At 43.9% G+C, this 12,208-nt stretch overlaps 1 protein-coding gene and 1 long non-coding RNA gene across 3 annotated transcripts in view; one reads left to right on the top strand and one right to left on the bottom strand.

The window, feature by feature from the left end:
- Positions 1-71, bottom strand: part of LOC118597614 — a 5,244-nt gene extending 5,173 nt beyond the window's left edge. Inside the window, exon 1 of the long non-coding RNA XR_004946876.1 lies at positions 18-71. This is a non-coding gene — a long non-coding RNA (uncharacterized LOC118597614). The remainder of the gene's footprint in view (positions 1-17) is intronic.
- The window catches only part of Psd3 (pleckstrin and Sec7 domain containing 3), a 288,299-nt gene that overhangs the window by 26,928 nt on the left and 249,163 nt on the right, over positions 1-12,208 (top strand). The gene's annotated exons all lie outside the window — the stretch shown is intronic.

Raw genomic sequence — 12,208 nt, 5'->3', positions numbered from 1 at the left:
TGAAAAGTTCGTTTTACCTCTCAGCTTCTCAGATTTTCTCTCAGGGTAGGAGTTCGGCAGCAGGGTGAATTGCATCTGTGAGCAGCTGATATGCCTGAGGGAAGTGCTTCACTGTCTTACCCTGAAGTTGATATCTGTAGGGGCGGTCTGCCTTCTTCTTGCCCTTCCTCCTCCTTCCTTTCCAGTGGAATGCTGTGCTATTTCTTTTGAAGCCTTTTCTTTCCTCAGTGCTTTTCTGCTTGGGAAGACGTAACTTGAAATGGCAGTGATAAAGAAATTGGTTGAAGTATAACTTAAAAAAAATTAGCATGCCAGTTTGAAAGCTGAAAGGAGTCTTCATATGCCTACTTGTGAACGTGAGAGAATACAATGATGTGGTGGTAGTTTAGCTGCCGCTGGAGTGAAATGTTAGTTTGATTGGGCCTCAGAGGCTTCGGGAACTCTGAACTTCTCATCTGCCCTTGGGGTAGGCCACTCAGCTGCCTCCTGGGTTAGTGGAGTGTGGATGTGGCTCCAGTAATTGCTTACAGTTTTTTTATGGTCTAAAGTTTTTCTTCTGCAGAAAAGGAGGTACTCATATTTTGTCTTCCTAACCTTTTAAAGTGGCTGCAGTGGTGAAGTTATGCATTTTACCACTTGAGAGTTCCTAAAGTTCAGTCAGTCAAACCTAATTAGAACCTTCGTTCTCTAGTAGGGGTGGATGTATGTATTAGTTATTTGGCAGGTGTGAATAGGTATTGTTTATAAAGTCTAGGAATCTCCCCCAGTGGAAAATGAAATGAGTAGGAACTGTTGCAAAGAAGGAAGTAACAAAAGAGACAACACCAAAGAAAACCAAGAAGGACAGTCAAGTGGCTGCTAGTGTCAGATGGGTAGGAGAGTGGATGAGATCACTGCTAACAAGACTAGTAGCCTGAAGAGTCAACAAGCCACTCTGCCCACTGTGCCCAACAAGCACAGACTGCCCAGCCCTGAGCTGCAGAGGCTTCCTGCAACATCACTGTCCTGTACAAAGCATTATTCACTAGGGGGCAGTAGGGTCGGGGGTGGGACATAAACTTGGGCATTGTGGGCCTTTTCATCTTGGCATTTCATCTTTTCATTTGTGGAAACTGATTCCTTGCTGGTAAAGTAGAAATATCCCTAAACCAACTTAGTTTTGGTAAATGAATTTGCTGAGTAATTGTCTGAAAAATAATGGGAAAGTAGATAAGAAAAATCTTGGTAAAGAAAAAAAAAGCACAAAGATTGGGTCAGTGTTTCAATATGGGGCAGGTGGGGTTGGTCAAGGTGACTTTAGATTTCAAGCATGGATGACTCATGGTATCCAGAAACTCTCATATCTAGTTAAGGGCAGAATCACTTTTTGTAGGAGTCACCTGGCAAGTTCAGCTTTAAATATGTTGCATTTGAAATGTGCAATGATTAGTCATTGATGAAGGGCTGGCGGAATGTAGGATTGAAGGTACCTGGGGAGACTGTGGAGTCACCCTCTTAGTGACTTGTAGTTTAGGGAGTGGGATGAGTGAGGATGCTTACACATAGGAGAGCCTGGGTGATGATTGTGTATCCTTAATTATTATACAAATGTTGTTTACAAAGGCTTTGTATATTTTGGTCTGAGCGTTGAGATGTTGGCTCCTTGGCTGTCTTTTATGAAACACAACTTCAAGTGATAAAGGTGTGGGGGAGGTGGGAGTTCTGACAAGGAGTCATGACTTTAAATGAAAAACTTGAATGTTAACATTTCATGTGGTGGAGATGCTGTCACATCCTTTATCCAACCTCAGTGTAATGGTTTTGTTGTCATTTTTGGTGGTGGAGAGTTTTACATTCTAATCTAATCTAATCTAATCTAATCTAATCTAATAGATGTTACCATTTTAATTCAGAATTAATAAGCTTCTCAATCAAAATACATAGAGCCAGGCCTGGTGGTACATGTCAGGATCCCAGCATGCAAGAGGATTAGGAGTTTAAGACCAGCCTCAACTACCTAGTGAGTTCAAGGTTCACCTGTCCTGGCCTACGTGAGATACTTCCTCAAAAAACTAAAAGCAATTTTTAAGAAAAATGGAAAATTGAGAATACAGTTGCATCTTTCTAGAACAAACACAAACTTGTGACTTTCTGCTTTGTTCAGATTCTGTCAGGGATTCCTGAATGGGTATGCTGGACAAATTTAGAAAAAAGCACTTCGGTGTTTCCTTTCTTCATCTTGAAACAGGCTCTTTGCGATTACCATCAATTGCTTTGGAAAACACAGTCTCTGCATCCATTAGTGCTGACACAGCCGCACGATGAGCTGAAGAGCATCACCAGCTGGCTTGACAATCCTAAGTCATTTCTCCCACACAGTAGCAATGGTGGAAGACATTCACATGATGCTTGATGGAGTTCATGACAAAGTAAGTTGTGCTTTTAGCTGAAGGGTAGCACACACCAGCAGAGTCGTAGGCTATCGCTTTAAAGACAAGAGGTAATTGATATTTCCCTTGGTTCAAAGATCCTTATAGATTAGTTTTGCCACATATGGCTTAAGCACCTCTTCATACTGACAAAAGAACCCTCTGAGGCAGAGATGCTTAAAAGGCAGAATAGGAACTCTTCTCTTTCAGCGCATGCACACATGCGCACGTGCGCACACACATGCACTTACACATGTTGAAGTTTTAGACTCACTGGGCCAAAGAGCATCTTTGATCTGTATAGTTGTAGAATTACAGTTCTCAACACTGAGGGCTCATTAGAAATATGGGCATCACTCTCAATTTCTAGTTCTCCAAAGATTCTGGACTGTTTTCATTCTAAGGGGCACCTGGACATTGATAGCTTGCCAGGTGATTGTGATGTGTAGCCTGGGTTGTCAAGCCTCCTGCCACTCCTAGGTGTGGTCCTCAGACTAGCAGCCCAGACATAAGCTTAGGGTATCTCAGACCTCACTCTGAGCCCATTTAGTAGCATTTGCAGTCCTGTGGGATATGTAAGCACTTTGAAGTTTAAGAAGAACTCACTGGAACCTGATTAGAGGCAGAGTACCAAGCTAAGCAGCACAGAGTCCTTGCAGGTCTATCATAGGTAATGTGCTTGTGGTGGGGAGAATCTTCCCTGCAGAGCCGAGTAAAAGTGAATGATCTTTCTATGAACATGAAATGATCTTTCGTGGGTGGCGGTGGTGCACACGTTTAATCCCAGCACTCGAGAGGCAAAGCCAAGCAGATCTCTGTGAGTTCAAGGCCAGCCTGGTCTACAGAGTGAGATCCAGGACAGGCACCAAAATTAAATAGAAACCCTGCCTCGGAAAACAAAACAACAACAACAAAAGAGAGAGAGAGAGAGAGAGAGAGAGAGAGAGAGAGAGAGAGAGAGAGAGAGAGAGAGAGAAATATAGGGCTGGAGCGATGGCTCAGAGGTTAAGAACACTGGCTGCTCTTCCAGAGGTCCTGAGTTCAATTCCCAGCACCTACATGGTGGCTCACAACCATCTGTATTGAGGTCTTGTATCACAAATCTTAAAAGGTCTTATTAAAAAAAAACAAACTTGGAGCCAGGTATTGGGGTAAAAGCTGAAAGATCAGAGAAGCAGAACAAGCCACAGCTTCCTCACCTCACCAGTTCCTCAGCTGATTCTGTTTCGTCAGACTGGAAGCCTCTGAGTCCTCATCCAAATGGGTCTCAGCTGAACTGCTGCTCCAAAACCTAAAAGCTTAACCAGCTCTAGTTCCTGGTCCTCATGACTTAAATACCTTTCTGCTTTCTGCCATCACTTCCTGGGATTAAAGGCATGAGTCACCACGCCTGGCTGTTTCCAGTGTGGCCTTGAACTCACAGAGATCCAGATGGATCTCTGCCTCCTAAGTGATAGGATTAAAGGTGTGTGTGCCACCATTTTCTGGCCTCTATATCTAGTGGCTGTTCTGTTCTCTGACCCCAGATAAGTTCATTAGGATGCACAGTATTTTGGGGAACACAATACCACCACAAGGTGTGGTGCCTTCTCCTGGCCTGCAGGGACACATGCAGACAGAACATTGTATACATAATAAATAAACATCTTTTTTTTTTTTAAAGAAATGATCTTTTCTATATCTGGTATAGTACAAATGGTGCTCACATTTCCTCTAGAAATATAGGGGCTGCCTTCCGTTCCATCCAGGAAAACAGTGTTATCCTGAGTATCATCTTCCGGAGCTTGGTTGCTAGCCTGTGGTGCCATTGGGAGATGGGTGAACCTTTGAGAGCTGGGCCTAGTTGGGGCAGTGAGGTCCTGAGAGGGAGGGCATGCTCTTCATAGGGATGGTAGGACTCCTTCCTTCCTTCAGCCTTCGTGTGGTGAGCAGTTTGTTCTTGCCTTGCCACAGATATAAAGCAGTGGGACCGAGTTAATACACTGAAACCCATGAAACTGAGCCCAAATAATCTTTCCTCTTTTCAAATTGTCTAAGGCATTTTTTTCACAGTGGTGGGAATGGTGTCTGTTATGTTTGATAGTGAAGTGTGCGTATTTTTAAGTTAACATTTCATCCTCATTTTTTATTTCAGATAACATCTTGATATGGTATGGGTTAACAATTTACTAAAATGTTGTGAGTCTTCAAAATTTTTTTAAAAATTTATTTATTTATCATGTATACAGTATTCTGCCTGCATGTGTCCCTGCAGGCCAGAAGAGGGCACCAGGTCTCATTACAGATGGTTGTGAGCCACCATGTGGTTGCAGGGAATTGAACTCAGGACCTCTGGAAGAGCAGCCAGTGCTCTTAACCACTGAGCCATCTCTCCAGACCTTCTTTTTGGTTTTTTGAGACAGGGTTTCTCTGTAGCTTTGGAGCCTGTCCTGGACTAGCTCTGTAGCCCAGGCTGGCCTCAGACTCACAGAGATCTACCTGCCTCTGCCTCCCGAGTGCTGGGATTACAGGCATGAGCCACTACCACCCGGCGAATCTTCAAAATTTATGTCAGTAATAATAGAGTTTGAATTATCTTTACAGTGTTCTCAAAGTCACCCCCTATGAATGAACTGTAGTAAAATGGAGTTATAGTGTATATGTGTGATAATAACTCTAAGTCTTAGATTACTTGAAGGCGAGGAGTTATAATAGCAGTTTTTTTATTGCCTTTTAAATACTTAATGACGTCAGCTCAACACAAACACGGTGACATTTTCTGGCCAAGATTAATATTTTAGTCTTTAGGATAGAGAGGAGAAGAGATATTGAATGAATGAATTATATTCTGAAACAAAATCTTAGAAATACATATCACTTGGCAATCACTTAGGTATTTTAGGGTCTCCATCTCCCCTGTTAGGCCATAAACTTCTCAGGTCTTATTTTGGGGCCCCAGAGGACCTCTGGTGCAGTGGTGGGAATGCATTGGACTTTCGCTATCCCCGAGGACCTCAAGGAGCAACTGCTCTCAACTGCTTCACAGATAACTCCAGTGCTGGGCCTGGGGGCCAGGCTGAGGCCCCGGGGCCAGGCTGCTCGCAATGGGCTGTCACAGACATGTCCTGCAAGTGTGGCTTTGTCAGGTGGGCTTTGAAGGAGATGGCTCTGTGGAACTGGTTGTTGTGGTATGAGACAGGGTGGCAAGACAGAACAGGGTAAGAGGAGACAGACAGAATGACAGACACAGAGACTTGGTAGAACCAGTAGCCACTGCTTAGATTTTGGCAACTGGGAGTTGGGAACCAAAGCTTCTTTTCCTGTTTGTTGCTCTCCATACTGAACAGGTACTGCTTCTCTTAAAGATGAAGACGCCACACAGGGGATCTTCTCCAGGTTAGCTAACACTGTAGTCACGCCAGGCAGTGCAGAACATAGTCAGCCTGTGGTTTCACCCTTCAGTGTAGGAGAGAAAACATCACACCTGGAGTACACTCAGGACCACCTCTCACCTCATTTCCTCCTTGAGGCAGGGTAACTGGTGCGTTGATGTTTGCCATTCCTGTTGGACATGTGTCCATCAACATTAGGTTGTGTCCATCACATGTGATGGATGTCATCTCTGTTTCCTGTGATATTACTGTTTTTTTTCCTCAACATTTGAAATGCATTTATTTACTTCAAAGCCCTAACATACCTGTTCATTGATATGGAGTAGTCATTACATGAATGCATTATAATTATGCTTCTGTTTTATATTAGTATTTTTTGTTTTCTCTAACAGCATGGCAATGTACACTTACGGTTATATAACACACAGCTTCCTGTGTAAACATGGGAATGTTTCTCTAGGCCTGGGTGCATACTCATGAATAAAAACTGATGTATGGAAAGTATAATCTTTTTTTGGGGGGGGTATATCACTCTCAAAAGTGCATACTATGTTTTCTTTGAGTGTGTGTGATTTTATGTGGTTTTTGTTTATAAGTTAACTCTTAGTTCTTCCTCCTCCTCTTCCCACCTCAACCAAATAGCATAGGTGAAAGGAAAATAGGCAAAAAAATCATTGCAGCCAACTGAGTCCCCTTTCCCTTTAGGAGCGCTGGTAGAGACTCGGGCATCCATTAGTTGAGTCTGGAGGCCGTGTCTGGATCAGATTGCTCAATTACTCTTGTCCCTGTTCTCAGGCAGATGCTTTTGTGGCAGTTGTTGCCTGTGTCTGACAGCTGTGAGTGTGACTTGTCCACTTCTGGCTGACTAATGCAGAATCAGAGCAGAAGGACAATAAATATTTTCGCAGTATGATTGCCGAGAAACGGGAACAAAGTTAGAGTGAAAACAGAAAAACACCAGCCGCCCAAGTGTGTATCAAACACGGCTTAACTAGTTCTCAACAGAATGAATTAGAACCGTTTTGTAGGCTAGTTCAGGGTGAATATGTGAGCTATTAGAAATTCTGTCTTTTTAACGAAGCACTTCTAAAACCTTGTGCTCTTATGAAAGACGGTACTCAAGTAACTTGCTTTAGAATGGTGTTTAGGGAACATCATTTTCTCCATTAAGGACAGCCACGCTATGCTAAAATGTCTGTGTTTATCCTTGTTGCTAGCTCTCTTCTGGCTTTTCAAGAGTTAAGTGGGAGGTTTGTGAGGTCAAGTGTGACTTCACTGGGTCTGGACTTTTGAAGTAGGTCTGCTGGAGGGAAGCTGCCTGTTTAGAGGGAAGGGCTGGGAAGAGGGGGCAGGACTCCATCAACTTCTTTCAAGTTCTTATCCCACAGGCAGCCTCCAGGGATCCAGCGGCATTCTGGGAGAATGTCATTGCAGAGTCAGTGTGTAGCAGCAGCGTGTACTCACCCAGAAGCCTCTTCAGAAGTCCGTTAAAAGAGCTCTTACGGGAGATGAAAGTTTGCCAAGCAGATGGAACAGAAGCGTTCTCTTCCTGTCCTGACAGATTCATGGGGCAGGCTTTCCTGACAGAGGTAACAGGAATTTGGGTTGATTGCCTTTGTCTGGTCCTTGGTCTGAGACAAGTCTGGATTATGCACATATGTAGTTATAGAGAATTCCTTGGACTTGAAAACATTTAATTTCAAATACTGTAGGGCAGTCTTGGCCAAATACTTAAAATGCCTGTTTATTTTGTCAGTAAAGCTGACAGAAGTGAGGATGGTACTTTTTGCAGGGTAGTGCTGGGGCACGGGTAGAGTTTCCTTGGTGGAGCTACGCGGACTTCTGAGGCGATTACCCATAGCTTGGTGCTCTTAGATTGTGAATGCGTTTCTGGAAACTCTGAAACTCCTAGCAGGCAGAGGTGGTCAATTAGAGTTTGCTCATGTAGTGGGCCATTCTGTTTCCCGAGGCTGCCATTCTTATTCATTGTGATTGTGTAACTGCTCCGAAAAGAAAGTTGGCTTTGCAGTTAACAGGGAAAAAGGATTCGTGTTGGAATGCAGGAGTCGATTTGCTACTCCAGAGGCTACCCAGTTATCTAAGGAAAAAGTATATTTCAGCTCTACAGTTTATTTCTATGAAGGTCTCTGTCTGCTGTCGTGTTCAACAGACAGACAGCATAAGGGACCACAGTGACATTGAAGGATAGGGCATGAGTGAGTGTGGCTCATTGATAACTCACCCATCCTCAAGACACTCACATCAGAAGACTCACCCTCCAAACACCGAGAGCACAGCCCCTCAGCTCTCAGGGTGATGAGCCGATTACATTAACAGGCATGTTTGTGTGTCTGTATTGGTCAGGTTGGCATTTCTTGACTTGATCACAGATATTTTTTTAGTTCCTATTGATAATAATTTACAATACCATTTGTTTTATTGGCTGGCCTGTATCAAGTTTGACCTCCTGTATCTGGATGTTTTGTTTCACTTCCCTTCCAATAAAGGAATCATAGAAAACGCACTCAATATGTTTGTGGGAGGCATGATCCAGTGGTTAGCAGTCACGGGCCAATAGCTTTGAAGTTGCCCTCTGGTGCATCAGTTTTGGCCTCTCGTGAGTTACTGAAGTGCTCCAGAAGCTCGGTTGCTCCATCTGCATCTTAACATGGAGCTTATTCTCAGGGATGGATATTGTGGAGACTAAAGTACAGAATGTGGACGCACTTGCCATACTTTGTCCACACTAGGAAAAGCTCACTCATTGTGAACTTGGCTACTACTATTGTGTTTAATTGTGTTGCCTTGGTCAGGGACACCAGTAAGATGGGGAAGAGCTTACATCGTCAAGAGATAGGGGCTTTGTGGCCAGGCTCCAGGTAGCACTTCTGCCACACCGCCTGCCAGTCTCTTCTCCGATGCCGCCTCCCATGCAAGGTCATCAGAGAGAAGGGGGTGAGGGTCGCAAGTGCAAATCCATCAATACTGGTGAAAACTCCTGGCTGCTGTGCTGTGATGGCATGCCAGTTTTCGCATATTTGAATGTGGGGAACAGCTGTATGCGTAGATACTCAGACGTGGCCTGTGGCGCACAGGGGGTGTGAGGTAGAAAGGGCTGCTGGAGGGTGGGCACTGTTCCTGTGTCCTCTCCCCAGATGCAGGTTCCTCTGCTGGGCAGTGGTGACTTTTTATAGGCTTATCTGTAGCTCCAGCTTTGCCCTTTGGCTCTCTTCACTCCAAGGGCTGGCAGCTCCTCCGAGGTATGAACTATGTAGAGTTTCTTATTTCCTGGTCTGTTGTTATGGATAACAGAGTTATCATTATTGAGACTAAACACAATTTGTGGAAACGCCTAGCACGGAGTAAGTCCTAAACCTGTTTTTACTTCTCCCTAGATCGTTCTGTCTCCTGTGTTATAGTCAAGGGAAGTTCAAGTGTAGTTTGTAAATAGGTCTTTCTCTCCTGCAGTGTGCTGTGAAGGTCTCATGTCTAGACTGTGGCTCTAAAACTTTTGATTAAAGTACCTTTCTTGAGCTGAGCATGGGATGCGCGCCTGTAATCTCAGACTTGGGAATTATAGGCAGGAGAATCAGGAGTTCCAGGCCAGTCTTGGCTACATAACAGTTTTGAAGTCCGCCTGGGATACACGAGACCCTGTGTCTATAGTGGCAGAAATAATAGTCCTGTGCTCCCAGTGTGTGCCATTACTGTCCTTGTGTCAGCCTTTCTGACAATAGTTCAGTGTAGGGTGTAATTCATACAGCTGTGAAATTCAACTTTTATCTAGTTTTCAAAAACATTATGAAAAATAATACAGTGCCAGTGGTAAAAATCAAATTGAAATCCCCACTTGTTTCTCCAAAGGAGCTTCCATTGGAAGTTCCCAGTGTATCCTTAGAAGGCAGAACATTCAAAGTTTTGGGGGGATTTTATTTGAAACTATCTTCCTGATGTAAAAGTATAAGTGTGGTCTGGAAAGTTCTGTTAGGTTTGCCAGGTCCCTGCACAGTTCAGTCCCTCCTTCTAGTTCCAGGGGGTTTGGAATGTTTGGGAGTGCCCTTGCAGGGAGCTGCCTGCCCAGCTGGGTCATGTCACCGGGATCCCAGTATACTTGACAGGTCCAGCTCCGCTCATCCTGCTTCGGGTCATCTGACCAGCCCTGAGTCCTTGGAGGACAGTCAGGGGCTTAAAATGCCCTGAACAACCTCAGTCTTGAAGCTCCGTGTTCCAGCAAGGATTATAGTCTTTGCTTAGCTGGTTTGAGGGTGGGGTTCAGGCAGACCTTCAGTCTGCTGTTGTGCTTGGCTGAGAGTCCTCAGCAACACTGCGTGGGGAGAATGCAGAAACTGTTAAACTGAACGTGGAATTGCAGGACTATGTTTAACGTCCAGCCTTACTGTTTACCATCTGTGACCTTGGCCAAGGTGACTCTGGCTCTCACCTTTTTACTTGCAGAATGGAACAACTGTGGGATAAAATAATGTATGTGCTAGGCAGTGCAGAGTGCTCTGTGGGTTTGTTAGTCTAGTGCTCGGGTTCTGTGACCTGGCTTAGGTAGACGGAACATTTGTGATTTGGAGGAGGAAGAGAAAGTTCAGTGTAACTACCTGGTGTCCTTAGACCTAGCCTCATCTCCTTGAGGAGGGTTTTGTCCTATCTGTACACAAGTGCCAGTGCCTTGCCTAGGAACTTGTATTCAGAAGGTAGGGAACAGCAGAGTAGTTTCTATGCCTAGAGTGTTCTCAAATAAGCTACCTTTTTGCTTGGGTCATGGTTTATGTAGGGGAAGCTCTGGGAACCTAAGTTGACCCCATTCTGGTACTGACTGTCAAGACTAGAAGTCACTCTTTATCTCTCAGTTCCCCAGCTTCAAAAGCAGAGGGTGGACCGAAGACCCTTCTGTGGGGAGGATAGGACGCTATCTTCCTGCCTACACATTTCTTCTGCCTTGCTCTCACAATTCTAGAGGACAATATATGATCCCCAGTTTAAATAATTTAGGAAAACTACTAAATAAAAGTTATTAATTCCTTGGGAATCTTATATAATGTATTTGATCACATTCACCTTGAACTCTTTCCCCAACTTCTCTCAAATCCATTCTTACTTCTCTGCCCCTGGATTTCTTGTCATTCTTTATGTTTTAGAAGCATCCACTGGCTCCAGTTAATGTCATCAATATATTCCTAGGTGAGAGCCCACCCACTAGAGCATGGTGGATATACTAAGAGCCATACCCTTAAAGAAAACAGACTCTTCCTCCCCTACTAGCTGTCAGTTGTCCATAGATGTGAGTCAGACTCAGGCTTTACCCTTTGAGCCTTCTCACAGGTTCATGAGAAAAGGGGCTAGAATATAATGGATTAACCTAGGAATGAATTGATGAAAGTTTGATAGTCTGCATTTTCTGGCATTTTGACATTGGGAAGCTGGTGTTTTGTGCCATGACTTTGGATTTGACCTTAACTGACCTTGCTGTAGAGATGATATAGCTGAGCTTTTTCTAAAGCTTCAAAGGGATGGAGCCACAGAGGATCTCTACAAAGCACAGCCAAGGATCGTCAGTCTCTGCAGTATTGTACAGCAGTGAGTTGCTTGTGTTTTAGCTGTCACTAAGGATAAGTTTAGTGGCTGTTCTTGCCTCAGCTGGTGAGTAGCCTGAGTTTTACAACCTGATCTAACAAAAGTAACTCTTTTTTGGTAAAGAGAAAACAAATATATTATACTGAATTGGGAAATGTAAGTTGGACATGAATAGGCCACTTCCATAATTATCTGACACACGAGAGGACAGGTACAATTATGCTTGATACCTGGTCTCAGGACTTGCAGTGATGGGCATGGCTGCATGCTGTGAGCATGGCTGCATGCTGTTTCTTAACTTCTGGCCTGGCTTGGCTGCTCCACAGTGGGAGTCAGCTATATGCTAAGTCAGCAGATTCTGCCTAGGTATCCAGGTCTTCCTAGGGATGTCTCAGGACATCATAACTCTGGAAAGGGACTAAAGAGATCTATTTGCAGAAGCTAGGTTGTAGACCAAGGGTGGGCTTCTCAGGATGTGTTTGGGTAGTATAGAAGTAATGTCTGTCTTATATTGAATTCAGTTTTATGAAAATGTTTGAAGTCTGATGTAATTGTATATCAACTTGCTTACAAATTGAATTGATATGCTAATAGCATATTATATTTTTATCTTCTAATGCTTTTCCCCCTCTAAAAATGTACTATTCTGACTTTTTATATATAGCTCTAGATGTTTGGGTGGCAGGTGTTCTGTACCCCGCTTTCTTGCCTGTGCCTTTCTTTTCTGAATTCATAATTGTTCAGGTTGTCCTGGGTTCCTTTCCCTTAATTTTTGCTCTTAGTAAAACTTAGTAACAACAGATGAAAAGGAAGTGTGAGTTGCTCTGCTCTTGTGTCTTTGCCCAT

Source organism: Onychomys torridus, chromosome 17, assembly GCF_903995425.1.
Source record: "Onychomys torridus chromosome 17, mOncTor1.1, whole genome shotgun sequence".
In the NCBI taxonomy this organism is placed as follows: Eukaryota; Metazoa; Chordata; class Mammalia; order Rodentia; family Cricetidae; genus Onychomys; species Onychomys torridus.
This window is presented reverse-complemented; position numbering and strand designations above follow the sequence as displayed.